This window comes from Miniopterus natalensis, chromosome 17 (genome assembly GCF_054644295.1).
Source record: "Miniopterus natalensis isolate mMinNat1 chromosome 17, mMinNat1.hap1, whole genome shotgun sequence".
Classification (NCBI taxonomy): Eukaryota; Metazoa; Chordata; class Mammalia; order Chiroptera; family Miniopteridae; genus Miniopterus; species Miniopterus natalensis.
Genome location: NC_142097.1, coordinates 24,969,989 through 24,984,865, shown reverse-complemented (window position 1 = coordinate 24,984,865; position 14,877 = coordinate 24,969,989). Strand labels below are relative to the sequence as shown.

The window sequence follows — 14,877 nt, the reverse complement described above, 5'->3', positions numbered from 1 at the left end:
TTAGCACAGTGCCTCACAATTTTCTGTGCTGGGTTGATGACAGTCCCAGGAATCTGGATGCGCTTATCCCCATTGGAGGATCCACAGTAACTTGCATGGTAACCTCAACCTAACCAATGTTAAGCTGCCAGGCCAAAGAATACTCCCTGACCTTCCCCAGAATTTCCTCTCCCTCAAAGAAGGAGCCAGCTCCTTCACAGGCTGGTGTGGCTGCCAGCCAAGAGGCTTGGGGCAGGCCTGGGGCATGCAGCTGGCACCTGCCCACCAGATCCCCAAGGAGCACCTTCCTCCCCCACTCCATAGCCCCATTCAGATGGCCCCTGGGCTGCAGGGAGTCAGAGCTCACTGTTCCCCATTCCCAGAGTAAACCTCAAGCTGGAAAGCCCATCATCTTCCTTTCCACTGTGACCTGCTCCAAGGTCCTCCACCCAGGTACTTTTTCCAAGCAGGACCAAATGCTTAATACAGTAGGGGTTGCCCTGGGACTAGGTAGGGGGCCTTGAGGGGTGATGCCCTGGGCGGGAATGATGGGAGAAGTTACTGAGGTCAAGAGATGGATGAAGAAGAATCCAATGGGAGCGAGATGGAATGGGGGATGGGGGATGGGGGTAGGGACATGAAGTGAAGGAAGGGGCTGAGTGAATCTGCCTCCCATCTAATTAGCAACATGTAAATAATATGCAAATCACCCCCTCTTTGTTTAGAGACTAGAAGGTCTGTGCTTTTTGGAAGTAGGCTACAGAGGGACTACCAGGCAGTATCTCTGAGACCCTCAGACATGGGACACTCAGGCTCAACAGAGAGGCTGTGGTGCAGCCATCTGGTTCTAGCTTATTTCCTGGATGGACTCACTTTCTATAGGCCTCAGTTTCCCTATGTGCGGGATGGCAGGGCTGTACTGGATGGACTCCAAGTTCTGTCCAGTACTGACAGTCTAGGGTTCTCTGATCAGGGCCAGCACAGGGCAGAGGGATTAATTCCATCCTAGGGTGGAAGCTACGTGGCTCTCTTGCCCCTGCTGCCCATCTCAGCAGTTCTGTTATGATACCGCCACATCCCCATGCACCTGCCATCCCAAATGTGTGAGAAGTTTCCTGAAAGCAATGTTCTCTCCTACTCGGTGCCTTTACCCACACTGTGTTCTCTGCTTGGAATGCCCTTCCTGCTTTAGTCCCTTACCTGGATAACTCCTTCTCTAACTCCAACAGCCTTACCTACCTTCTTACCCTGCTACCTTCTGGACATCCCTATGCATTGTTTCCTTCTCTTATTTCTCACTAGACTGTGAACTCCTCAAGGGCAGGTACTAGGTTTTGTTCAGGATGAACTCTCTGCCCTGGCCGGTAGCTCAGTTGGTTACAGCGTTGTCTCAATACACCAAGGTTGTAGGTTCAATCCCTGGTCAGGGCACATACAAGAACCAACCAACGGTGCATAAATAAGTGGAACAACAAATCAATCAATTTATCTCTTATCTCTCTCCCCTCCCCTTTTCTCTCCCCAATCAATAATAATAATAAAAAGACAGAATCTCCAATGTAAGTGTATTAGTTTTCCAAGACTGCTGTCATAAATTACCACAACCTTGGTGGCTTAAAACAACAAATTTATTCTCTCACATTTCTGAAGGCCAGTAGTTCAACCTCAGTTTCACTGCACCGAAATTAAGATGTCAGCAGGACACTGCATGTTCTCTCTGGAGGCTCTAAGGGAGAATCTGTTCTTTCAGCTTCTAGGGGCTGCTGGCATTCCTTTGCTTGTAGCCACATCACCCCAATTTCTGCCTCTGTCTTAACATCTCCTTCTACTGTTCTGTGTGTATATAATGTCCCTCTGCCTCTCTCTTACAAGGATAGTTGTGGTGGCAGCCCAGCCAGATGATCCAGGCAGGGTAATCTCCCCATCTCAAGATTCTTAGCATAACAAATCTGCAAAGACCCTTTTCCCAGACAAGGTAACATTCACAGGTTCTGGGGATTAGGACGTGGACATATCTTTGGGAGCCATTAATAGACTATCAAAATAAGCAAAGACATCTTTAAATTTGTTAAGCATCTACCACTTGATAAGCATCTACCATGTGCCAGACACCATACATATGTTTTTCTCACTCCCTTTAAGTCTCCTAATAACCCTGACAGGTAGGTAATAATGCCTCTACTCTACAGAAGAGGAAACGGAATGAGGCTCAGAGAGATTGAGTCACCTGCTCAAGCTAACATAGCTGCTAAGGGACAGAGCCAGGATTTGAAACCAGATGGGCTTGGCTCCAAAGCCAGCATGCTTTTTGCCTCACCAATAGCCTCCAAGCCTACCCCAGGCCCTGGCACACATTTCTTACCTGAATGAATTTGCAGAAACAGAAACAGAGGTGGACAAGAGAAGGAAAGATGAGGCCCAGCCTTCCTAATGATATTGACTCAGGTTTTCTTTTGCCAAAGCCCTCTTACCACCCCATATAATCTTCCCCCACCACCTCTGACCCCTGGTTTAAGAAGCCTGGAATCTCCCCCAGTGTACAGCCCCATGCCAACTACTGCTGCCCAGAAGGGTGGCACAGTGCCTGGACTTCAGGCAGAAGATATCGAATCACAGGACCAGAGGGATCTCTGGAGGTCAACTCTTCTACTGCTCTGCCCATATATATATATATATACAGGCCTGCAGAACAGGGCAGACAGGTTCAGGGTAGTGGGCAGCAGAAGGAAAAATTAGCCATCTCTGCCTTTAGCTACCTTTTCTCCTCACTTCTTACACAATTTGTATTGGGAAGTCCTCACTCAGGTCTAACCTGCCAGACATCATGCTATAATGAAAGCTGGCCAGAGTCAGATTGTCCAAGACTGTCCAAAACATAAAACGAGATTTTGGCTAAGTACCCTCACCTCTCTGGGCCTCTAATTCTTCATCTTTAAAATGGGGTCGATAACGATGATAATGCCCACCTCACGGGGCTGTTGGGATAATAACACAGTCCAGGAAAGAAGCGTCTAACTCACGGCCTGGAGCAAGGGAGGTGCCGCAGGAATATTTTCTAACAGCCCCTCAGCCTTCCAGCCGAAGCCCCTTTATCCTGGGTAGCACAGGGCTTTGCTCACCTCTGCCAGTCTGGTCTGCCTTGCGCGCTAGACTGTGAACTCCTCTTGGCAGGACCTTGTTCATGTTTTAATCACCGCCCGTTCTCCTCCCCATTGTCTAGCCGGTGCTTGGGCACGTAGGCTCGATCTACATTTGACAAGCAAGTGAGGGTATCAGTCGGACCCGCAAGTCCCGAGAGGCGCAGAGCCTGACTCCCACCAACCCTTCCGGGCAGGACCCTTTCCCCTGGGGTCCGGGAGCCGGCCGCGGCGAGGAAGCGATGCTCTGCCGCTTTAAGATTCCTCTCGGGCGTCCCGGTTGCCAAGGCGCGGTTGCCAGGGGCCTGCGCGGAGCTGCGTCCGGCCTCCGCGCACCGGCTCCGCGCTTCCGCCGCTGCGGCCGCCACCGCCGCCGGGCCGCGCCGGGCTCCGCTCTTCCGAACCGTCTGGCGGACTTGGCACCGGCCCCGACTTCTCAGTGCCCCCGCGGTGCGTGGCAGGCTGCGGCTTCATTATCCTGATTGATTCCTCCTGCTCCCCGACACCGTGGGGGCCCCGGCCAAGGAAGGGGGGCCGGGGCGGCATCTGCGGGCCCCTTTCTAGGCCCTCGCCCCCAGCCGCTCCTTGGGCTGCCCCCTTGGTGTTCTGCTGCTGGCTGCCGGGCAGGGCAAGGAGGCAGGGCCAGGCCGGCCTTTGCCCCCACCCCTGCACCCCCAAACCCGACGGGTAGGGAGGGCGCCGAGAGGAGCGGACCTGCCTGGGCTCGGTGTTCGGGACCAACGCGCCAGCCCCGGGCTACCGACGCCGCGCGCGGGCTTGTGTCTCGGGGCCTGCCCTCTGCAAAGGCTTTGGGCCTTCCCCAGGAGGAAATGGAGGGCTTGGGGTGCGGAGGAAGCACAGTGATAGACCGAGACGTTCGGCAGAATAAGCCTTGGCCCAGGGGGAAAGGTGACATCTTTGAAGAACACGGATCACGTGGGCCAAGGCCCGGGGGCACCTGTCTTGTCACATGGCTCCTAGGTGGCCTTAGGTGCAGCTCTCTGGGGAAGCAGGGACAGGGTCTGTCAAAGCAAAAACAGGACACAGCAGGAGTTGAACTTAAAGGAAGGCCAGAGGCCCCTATAGTTAGAGAACCTGTCCCCAAACCTAGCAGGGGGTGGCCTGGCCACCAAGTCCCGGCCCCCCAGGAAACCAAGTACTGAGGTGAGGCCTCAGTGGAAAGAGCATCTGGGAACCAGGCCTGAGATCCTAGTTCTGCTACTTGGTTTCTGACCTGGGCAGGTCACTGACTATTCTTAGCCTTGGTTTATTCATCTGTGAAATGGAGTTAAGACCTCTCTGACAGTTGTCAATGGCTAAACGGGATAATGATGGCAGGGCCCCACCTAAGTTACCTGGCAAGAAGGAGAAAGCGAGGTGAGAAGCAGGCTTCTATCTCTGTTGCTGTGTTGGGTACCCTCCTCTCTCCTTGAAGGAGGTAAGTCTTCTCCGTATGCTTAAATCTCTTTAACTAGAAGATGACATGGAACCTTCCAGCCAGAGCTGCTTCCTTGTCAGGGCAGCGGGGCAAAACTGCTCTCAGCCTCATTGGGATGGCATGGATTTAATTTCTCAGTTCACATCAGGCTCTCCACCATTCCTATCTCTCTGGCACTTTGTGGGACCTTTCTTTCTACAAGTTCTAACAGTCTCTCTCTATTGCCTCAGCCCTTCCCTGTTCAATGGCCAGATCTGGGAAATTTCTCATATAGGCTTGGCCCTTTCGGCTAACTCCAACGTTTAGCTCCTGCCAGTCCTGGGAAAGAGGGAGCTGATGGAGAATTTGAGGCCAGTTTTTCCAGACCTGTGGCAATCGTGCTTGTGAATATGATCTGGGCCACTGAGGCAACTAAGTGTCTGTCTCTAGGTCTGTTTCCTCACCTGTGAGTTCATTAATTTATTCTTCCAACCCATATTTCCTGGGTGACCACACTGGGGCAGCATGGTGCACCCAGCAGGAACAACAGAGGGAGTGGGAAGAACTGCACTCTGAAGCCACCGGTCCTCTGGGGGAAAACAGACAGACACACGTGTCAGCCTCTTCAGTACAAGGGTATTTGCTGCAGGAGGACCTTCCGGATTCTAGAACATTCCACAATATTGTGATACTTTCCCCCTTTTTCCTGAACATAGCAAACTCTTGCCCTGGACTTTTCAGCCAGAGGCTAATTGCTTTCCTGGGAAAAAAGACAGATTATAAAATTTGAGTCTGGAGCTTTTGTTCATTCCATTTTGTTGGAATTATCTATTTTTATTACAATTATGCATTACTTTTATGTTAAAGGTAAAAACAATAAAAAACCATTTCCAGGGTTTTTTTGAGGGGGTGTCAGAGAGGATTTTTTTTTCCTCTGGTGACCAAAGGCAGGTGACCACTCATATCTAGACATGTCATGCCCTTGATTAATGTGGCCCTGTGAGTGGCTTCCTTAGTCTACCCACTGGGCTGGCTGCCCACCCACTCCTGGCTGGCCTGCTCCATCGTCAGCATCTATATGCCTGAACTCCCCTTCCTACTAATACAAACCACATGGGACCCTCGCTGTGGCGTCTCTAGGCAGAAGAGGGAGCCACAGCCGCCTAGTGGCTGCCAGGGAGGCTGGCAGGAAGGGGCATCTCCACCAGGCGTCTCCTGGGAAACAGTGAACTCCACAGAGAAGGGACATTTGGAAATAAAATTCCTGCCACTGTGTGTTTGTATGTGTGTTGGGACGGGAGAGGGAGTAAAGAAACCTCCTCAGCCCCCTCTGCTCTGCTCTCTTCAGGGAAAGCCTCTCTCAGCAGCTCTTCTCCCTCCCTCCCCAAACTCCAGCCCCCTCCCCAGAAACAGCATGCGCTCTGCTGGGACTGGGTAATAGCCTTCAGATTTATGAGGCAGGTAGAGAAGAGCACTGGACTGAGAGCCAGAGGCCAGTGTCCTTGGCTGCCCTGCCTCATCCTGTCGTTGGACAGTATACCTCCTTCCTGAGTTCTGGATTCTTCCTCTGTACAATGAGGATACGGGGTGAACTTTCCCGGTTATCCTTAGCACACTGGGGCTCCTCCACAGGGTCAAGATACAGTGGGGGCATTTTAGGTTATTTCCTGCACTTGGACCAGATGCCTGATAGGACCTAATGACTCCTTATGTGACCTTGACTGGTCACTTAAACCAGCCTCTGTCCTTCACCTGTACATTCATTCATCGGGCACTTGTGGGTGCTTATGGAGAGTGAAGTCTACACTTACAGGGTCCAGAGACTGCCCAGATTTCCATGAAAGAGGCACCTCAGCCCTCCCCATGCTGTCCTGTGCCAGAGGCCAGCTGCATGCCACATTCCTTCCATGATGACCCCTCACATGAAACTGGAGGGCCCTGGGACCTTCTTCCCTTCCCATAGGACCCAAAAACAACCTAAGATAGAGGCCATTGTGCCTCCTGGGGAATAGAGGTGGGAGTCCCTGCCTCCTCCCCTCTCACACCCACCTGGTTCCCTTTGCTCTCCCTTGCTGTTGAGGGGCCGAGCCCCCATTTCCAGCCTAATCCACCTTTCCCCTGTAAAATACGGGCTGCTTGAGTGAAAGCAAGTGGCTCTCTCCCAGCTGGAGTGCCCCTCCTCCTGACCTCACTTCCTAGATCGCCCCTTTCCAGGAGATCCCCCTTTCCAGGCAGAGTGGGGTTTGCTGAGAGAGCTCTCCATATAGCAGACAGCCCCCACAACTTTTGGAGGAGATACAGGAGCTCCAGGAAGAAGAGGGTGGGGGAGGGGGTGCTGCAGAGACCCTGGAGGCCCAGGCCTCCTTCAGGTGTCCTTTTAGGAGGAGACATTAACTGGCCCTCATGGTCTGATTTAACCTTGTGCCTTCTGAGCCTATGTCTGCTCTGGGAGACCAGCCAGGGGATTGGAGGTGGGAGAGAAGAAGGTGAAGGGGAGAGCAAGGGGAGGGAGAAGCAGCAGAAGTGGGGAAGGGAGTGAATGCCACCTTTATTGGGCACCTACTGTGTGCCAGGCTCTGTCCCAGTTTTACCTGGATTATCTCATCCAGTTCTCACCCCAGCCTTGTGTCAGTGTTATTATCTATCCTGCTCTGACACAGAAGGAAACTGAGACTCAGAGGTGTTATGTAACTTGCCCAAGGTCACACAGCTTGTCAGGAGTGAAGCCAGGATCCCAGCCCAGGTCTGTCTGCCTCCAGTGGGTTCTCTCTGCTGCCAGAAAGTCCTCCTGGAAAAGCAGGTCTGGGGTTGGGGTTTTCAGTCAGAGCTCATCAGGCTCCCCAGAGGCAAATCTATTGTCATCTGCCCTCCTCCTCCTCACCCATCTGCCAGGCAAGTCGCAGGTGAACCCCCTGCCAAGGCCCCTGCCCCAGCCCCAGGTGCTAGCTCGGCTTTGCCTGGCTCCTCGCCTCTCCCCCTGCCCCCAAGGTGGCTCTGAGGTCACCTCACACCCCAACGCCTTAAATTCTGCATTTCCAGGTCGCAGAGTGTGTAGGAAAAAGCAGGAAGAGAGAGGAGGTCACTTGAAGGTTGGAAGCAGGGGCTCCTGTCTTCAGCAAAAGATTGGGGGTCACGGTTATCTCCTTCAATTCAAATGAACCCTTTCCCTAACTCCCACCCCTCACCCCCAGAGACAGCCAGAGCTTTGCTTAGTTAATGAAATACAAAAGAAGGAATCAGGAGGTGGGGGTGGCTCGAGAGCTCTGGAAAGCAAGGGAGAGAGGAAAAGTTGGGCCTCTTCCAAAGAGTTAATGTTCCACAGTATGATCGATTAGGTGTCAGATGTAATTTCAAACCAATACAAGATGAATGGCATAATTTTCCCTCTCTCATTTTAGACAGAATTAAGAATCCATTAGCTAACACAAATTTTTGGCAAGTTTAATAGGAGCTCAAATCTACATTCAGAGGAAATGCTCCCCAAAGCGTGTTTCAAGCTTTTACTCCTCAGGCCCCTGGCCTCCAGCATCCTCCGGACCCTCCTAGGCCCTCTGTTGTCTGTCCGCGCCACGCAGCCCCCTCTCCCTTCCCCTGGTCTCTCTACAGGCTCCTCCTCAACCCAGCCCAAGATTAACTGGCCTGACCCCTCTCACAAAGGCCGGGCCTGCCCACCATTGTCTTCCAGTGGCAAAGGGTGGGGGAAAGGGGCGGAGGGGCTGGCAGTGGGCCCAGGAAAGGGGGGGGGAGGCTGCTGAATTGGCCCCAGGCTCCAGACAAACCCTAGGGAGAAGGGTGAATTGATTGGGGCTTTGGGGCTATTTGAGTCTCAGCTACTCCTCAGTTTCACCCCCAGATTAGTTCTTGTTCTTACACAAAGCATTACCTAGTTCATAAGGGGGACTAAACCCCCTTCTTTCTCTTAATTTACATACATTCACTCAGTGAACCTGAGAGAGGGGAAGAACAGCTGTCGGTCCATTTTATAGATGAGGAAATTGAGGCTCCAGGGAGTTGATTGGAGTCAGCTGCGTCCAAGGGTAGACCTCAGCTCTGCTACTTGCTTGCTTACTAGGGCCTTAAGGCATTTCCCTCAAGGTCTCAGTTTTCTCATCTGTAAACTGGGAAGAACATTAGTACCAGCTCATAGGATTATCCTAAGGGACAAATGAGAAAGCTCTTGATAAAGGAGAACCTTCATGACTGGCCATCCAGGCAGAGGTGCCAAATGTCCATTCTGCACCAGCCCCTACCCTCCTAGCTCACAGCCTGTGGGGGAGACAAATGTAAACTGAGCCCTGACCTGGAAGGAAGAGAAGCTGGAATAATAATCATGGCAGCGTACCCTTACTGGGCACTTTGTGCCAAGTGTGGGAGCAAATTCCTTACATATAGTAACTCATTTACTCCTCACACCCTTAGGAGGCAGATACTATTCATTTCACCCCACTTTCCGCATCAGGAAACAGGCACAGACAGATGAAGCATCTCGCCTGAGGTCACCCAGCTAGGTAGGGAGTGGCAGAATTAGAATTCCATCCCAGGCAGTCTGGGCCTGTGGCTTTTAACCTGACGCTAAGCAGAGGTAAAGGCTGGGATGGTGGAATGCCAGGCTGGGATGGGCCCTGCTCATCTCGGGAAGGCTTCGCCGAGGACAGAGGCTCGAATTAGTAGTTCACCGGGTGGGCAAGGAGAGAAAGAGCGCTCTAGGCAGTGAGAACAGCATGTGCAACGGCACCAAAAGAAGTCTCAGGCCCTGGCTCAGTCGGTTGAGTGTCATCCATGCACCAAAAGGTCACTGGTTCAATGCCCAGTCAGGGCACATGCCCAGGTTTCAGGCTCCATCCCCAAGAAGGGGCAGGCAGGAGGCAACTGATCCATCATCAATGTCTCTCTCTCTCTTTCTCTCTCTCTCCCTTCCTCTCTCTCTAAAAATAAAACAGCCCGGCCAGGCACCCAAGAGCTGGGCCCCAGGATGGGGCATTTATTGTCGGCCCCTAGAGAGTGGATGCCACATTTGAGATCCTTGATCTCAATACTTTTATTATTGAGTCTGTTCATTCATTTACTGATGCAGCATTTGTCTGTTGGGCACCAGGATGCACCTGGTCCTGTCCTAGGTGCCGGGAGCGCTACCATAAAGCCCACCCACAGGGGGCATGTGTGAATGTGGGTTAGGGGGTAGACGATGAACATAATAAATGTGTAACATACATAGCATGTTAGATGATGACATGTACTAAAGAGAAAAGTAAAGAGGGAGAGGGAAGGGGGTGCAGTTTTGGATGGGGCACCCAAGAGAAGCTTCTTAGATAACGTGATATTTTATTTTGGTTGCTTGTGACGAGAGGGCACGGGGGAAATGGGGAATGACTGCTAATGGGAATAGGTTTATTTTTGGGGTGGTGAAATGTTCAAAACTGATTGTGGTAATGGGCACACAGCTTCATGAATATACTAAAAAACATTGAGCCCTAGCCGGTTTCTCAGTGGTTAGAGCATCAGCCCTCAGACTGAAGGGTCTCAGGTTTGATTCCGGTTAAGGGCAGGCACCTCAGTTGCAGGCTCGATCCCAAGTTCAGTGGTCTGGGGGTGGTCGGGGTGCATGTGGGAGGCAGCCAATCGATGTGTCTCTTTTACATCGATGTTTTTTTTTCTCTCTCTCTCCCCCTCCACTCTCTCTGAAAAAGCAATGGAAAAATATCCTTGTGTGAGGGTTAAAAAATAATAATAACAACAAACATTGAATTGTACACTTTAAATGAGTGAATTATATATTTCTTAAAAAATTTATTGGGGTGATATTGGTTAATAAAATTAGATAAGTTTCCACTGTACTATTCTATAATACATCATCTGTATATTATATTGTGTGTTCAGAATTATAGCTTAATAAAGCTGTTATTTTGCCTTTTGGCTCTCTGAGCAGCACCGTGACCACAGTGGGCAAGAACAAGCGCCTTATGAAAGGCAGCAGAAAGGGATCCAAGAAGAAAGTGGTTGATCCATTTTTAAAGAACAGTTGGTATGGTGTGAAAGCACCAGCTATGTCCAATATAAGAAATATTGGGAAAACACTAGTCACGAGAACTCAAGGAAACAAAACCACATCGGATGGTCTCAGGGGTCTTGTTTTTGAAGTGAGCCTAGCTGATCTGCAGAATAAGTTGCATTTAGAAAATTTAAGCTAATTACCGAGGATGTTCAGGGAAAAGACTGCCTAATTTCCATGGCATGGATCTTACCCGTGACAAAAGGTGCTCCATGGTCCAAAAATGGCAGACCTTGACTGAAGCTCATGTTGATGTCAGGACTACGTACGGTTGTTTGCTTCGTCTATGCTGTCCTGGTTTTATTAAAAAACACAACAATCAGATTTAGAAGATCTCTTATGCTCTGCATCAACAGGTCCCCCAAATCTGGAAGAAGATGGTGGAAATCATGACCCGAGAGGTGCAGACAAACGACTAGAAAGAAGTGGTCAATAAACTGACTCCAGATAGCATTGGAAAACACATAGAAAAGGCTTGCTAATCTGTTTATCTGCTCCACGTCGTTTTTGTTAGAAAAGTCAGAATGCTGAAGAAGCTCAGGCTTGAACTGGGAAAACTCACAGAGCTTCACAGGGAAGGTCACAGTTCTGGAAAAGCTACTGAAGCGGAGACAGGTGCTAAAGGTGAACAAGCTGCTGGATATGAGGCCCCAGTCCAAGAATCTGTTAAAATTCAGACATTTAATAGTGACAAATAAAATATCCTATTTGTGATATTTAAAAAGATTTATAATAAAATAAAGCTGTTATTTTTTTAAAAAACCACTCTGGCTGTGGTACAAAAATAGACTGAAGGGGACCAAGGGCAGGACCTGTGGTCTCCAGGAGAGTCCCAGCAGCTCGGGCCAGGGCGGTAGCAGTGGGGTGGTGAGAAGTGCTCAGATGCTGGATTTATTCGGACGGCAGAACAGACAGACTTGCTTTTGAATCAGGTGTGGGGTGTAAAAGAGCATCGTCAAAGATGACTCCAGAGTTTTGGGCTTAGAAAACCACAAAAGTTGAGGAACTGGAGTCTCCTGGAGAAGCAGAGGGGTTGGCCTGAGGGCACCAGTCACCGAAGGCTGGGACTCTGAAAGGGGGCAATGTTATTAGTTAGGATCTAACACACTGGCCTTTTGATTCAAATTCTAACCCTGTTATATTGCAGACTTCTCGAAGACAGGTTTCCTCAGCCTGTCTTCAGGGAGCTGCAAAGGCTGATTGGGGCAGATCCGACTCATTTAAGGGGCTAGGAAAGCATTAGCTCCTTCCCTTTCCTCTTCCTTCCTGACCTGCCACCTGAAGGGGCTCTGAGCCAGGAGCCCAGGGGAGGGGAACATTGCAGACGAGGCCAGAAGGCTGCTGGGCTGGGGGCTCGGCGTTGCCCCCCGCTGTCTGCGTCCTGCGGTGGGGACAGAGGACAGCGAACACGCTAAGCTCCTGAGCCCGAACTGTGGGCAGCCTGGGTTTGCGCCTCTACCTTCTCTGCGGACGGGAGGGCTGACGCCTACACATTTGGGGTTGGCAGAAGACGATCTCTGAGCCAGTTCTCCCCAAACCAGTGGGAGATTCTAGGAAGTCTTTAATTACTGCCTCAGAGTGGATGCTAGGTTAATGCGATGATTCGAAAGGTATGTTTTTCAATTACATTTAACGGAAAGATTTATAGTCAAGTAAAATATAATTAGGAGGCTGCCAGCAGACAGGCCTCCTGAGAGGAAGAGGGAGCGATGAGAGGGACCCCTAATGGGGCAGGTTGGAGCCCAGGCTACAGGACCGGCTTGCCCACCCCCCTTGGACGACATCAAAGCACTCCTCAATCCAGCCAATTAACCCTCCACTAAGGAGCTGCTCCGAACTGGGCCCAGCGCTTTCCATGGGGACAGAACAAATCCCGTGGCCTCTACCCTCAGAGAGCTTACAGACCAGAGGAGAGGCAGACAAAGAACAAGTCACCAGTTAAGTCAATGGGATAACAGAAGCTGAACTAGAGAACAACAGGAAGCCCTCTGTGGGTAAAGGCATCAGAAAGGGCTCCTTGTGGGGTCAGGGGACAAACTGAGAACAGAGGAATGAAAGGAAGCAGCTGAGAAAAGAAAGGGAGGGAGGTGTGGGAACTGTCTGGGTCCAGAAAGCAGCCTGTCCCTGGGGTGGGGAGGTGATCTTAGGCTTGCAGGGTGGAAAGAAAGGCCAGTGAGGCTGGCCATGGAGAGGGAGGGGGGAGGGGGAGGGAGAGGCAGAAAATGACACTAGGGAGAGAGGCAGGGACCAGCTCCAGCTGGTAAGGAGTTTGGGTTTTATTCTGTGTGCTAAGGAAGCTGGTACAAGTTTAAATCAGGGAGTTAAAAGGCCCAGCTTATATTTTTAAAAGGTTACCCCAGATGCTGTGGGAGAATGAACCAGAGTGGGGCAAGGTGGGAGGTGAGGGCAGAGACTCAGATGAGAGGTGATGTGACCTGGCTTGGGGGGCATGAGAAAGGAGAGAAGAGCCTGGGCGTGGGGTACATCCTGGGGCACATCAGCGGTTCCTGGTGGGAGAGTAGTTGCGGAGAGGGAGAGAGGGAGACGCAAGGCTGATGTCCAGGTTTTTGGCTTGAGCAGCTAACCTGGTGCTGCCATCCATGGAAATGGGGAGGCCAAGAGAAGAAACAGGTGGGGAAAGTGCTGACTTGGGCCCGCAAGGGGCGCCATCGTGGGAGTTGACATTTTCCACAACAAAGACCAAAAGGTTCGGCACAAAGAGCCCAAGAGCCAGGACAACTACCTAAGGCTGTTGGTCAAGTTGTACAAGTTTCTGGCCAAACAAACCAATTCCACCATCAACCAAGTGGTGCCGAAGAGGTTGCTCATGAGCCGCACCAAGGCCAACTCTGTCCCTTTCCAGGATGATCCAGAAGATGAAGCTTCCTGGCCAGGTGGGCAAAACTGCTGTGGTTTGGGGACTATAACAGATGATGTGCATGTCCAGGAGGTGCCCAAACTGAAGGGGTGTGTTTTTTGTGTGAGCAGCAGTCCCCCAAGCCCCATCCTCAAGGCCAGGCACAAGATCCTCACCTTTGACCAGCTGGCCCTGGACTCCCCTAAGGGCTGTGGCACTGTCCTGCTTCTGTCCCTTGAAAGGGCTGAGAGATGTACAGGCATTCTGACAAGTTCCCCTCACAGTCACACCAAACCCTATGCAAGCTCCAAGGGCCGGAAGTTCAAGTGTGCAAGAGGCCAAGAGGCCAGCCAAGGCTATAAAAACTAACCCCAGGTCCTACTTTGTTATTTAAAAAATTTTTGACATTGAAAAAAAAAGGGAGTTCAGACTTGGAATGGAGGTCCCCCAGGGGCTTGCCTGGCCCTGAAGGATAGAGATCTGGATGTCCCACCACAAGGGGGTGCTCTCACCACCCCAGGCTTGCTTCCCAGTTTGTCCTTCAGTTTTACGCCTCTAACTTTCATTCCTCCTGCTGCACTTGGGAGCACAGGCCTCTCGAGGATGGAGAGAGAACTCTGTCATTCTCAGCTCCCTTTCACTGCCCAAATCCCCGAAATTCTGCCACCAAGTTCATACTGTACTTGTACTCACTGAGCACCCACTATGGGTCAGATACTGTGCTGGAAACTTTGGCTACTTCACCTAATCCTGCTAATCGCTCTTTCCATAATATTAATATAGCAATACTTACAGTGACCACTTAATGACAACTCTCTTCAGCTGGGCCCTTTACATAAATTGTCATATTTAAGTCTCACTGAGAAATAAACTGCCCAGGGTCACAAAGTCAGTTAGTATTGAGATGGGGATGAGCCATCTAGGATTTCTCCAGTATGCGAGACTCCCTCCCTCACACACGAGACTCTCTGGGGGGAAGAGGACCGCATGGGTGCTGGAAGGGGGAAGCCATGTGGTTGCCTTTCCCCTGCCCCGCACTCGGTCTTTCCCAGATGAAGCCCAGAGGCAGCATTATCTTCCCAGACTTCCCTGAGTGCAGAGGGCAGCCCTCCTGATGACAACCCCAGGGCCTGCGCTGTGCTGGAGAAACCGGCCCACTTTTAGGGAGGGAACAATGGTCATAGAAGCTACCAGTCCCTTAGTCTGGTTGCCTGGTATCACAGGAGGGAAATGCCCACCCAGGAAATGAGTGAGGGGTCCTGTTCTGTGACACAAAGGGGTGATTCTTGCCTCCCCCCTCCTCAGGATGGCTTAGGTGTTTACGTGTATGCGTGTGCATTTGTGCAGGAGCTGGGGTGCAAAAGGTGATTCGTATACGTGTGCAAGCCAGCACAGGCCCGCCTCCCGTGCATTTCCCTTGGTATGTGTGTGTGAGGTG

The 14,877-nt window shown here is 51.3% G+C and overlaps 2 pseudogenes; both read left to right on the top strand.

The window, feature by feature from the left end:
* The first annotated feature begins 4,428 nt into the window (after positions 1 to 4,428).
* On the top strand, positions 4,429 to 11,280 carry LOC107528948 (small ribosomal subunit protein eS1 pseudogene; annotated as a pseudogene).
* A 1,675-nt stretch (positions 11,281 to 12,955) lies between these two features.
* Positions 12,956 to 13,808, top strand: LOC107528947 (large ribosomal subunit protein eL18 pseudogene; annotated as a pseudogene).
* Positions 13,809 to 14,877: the final 1,069 nt, after the last annotated feature.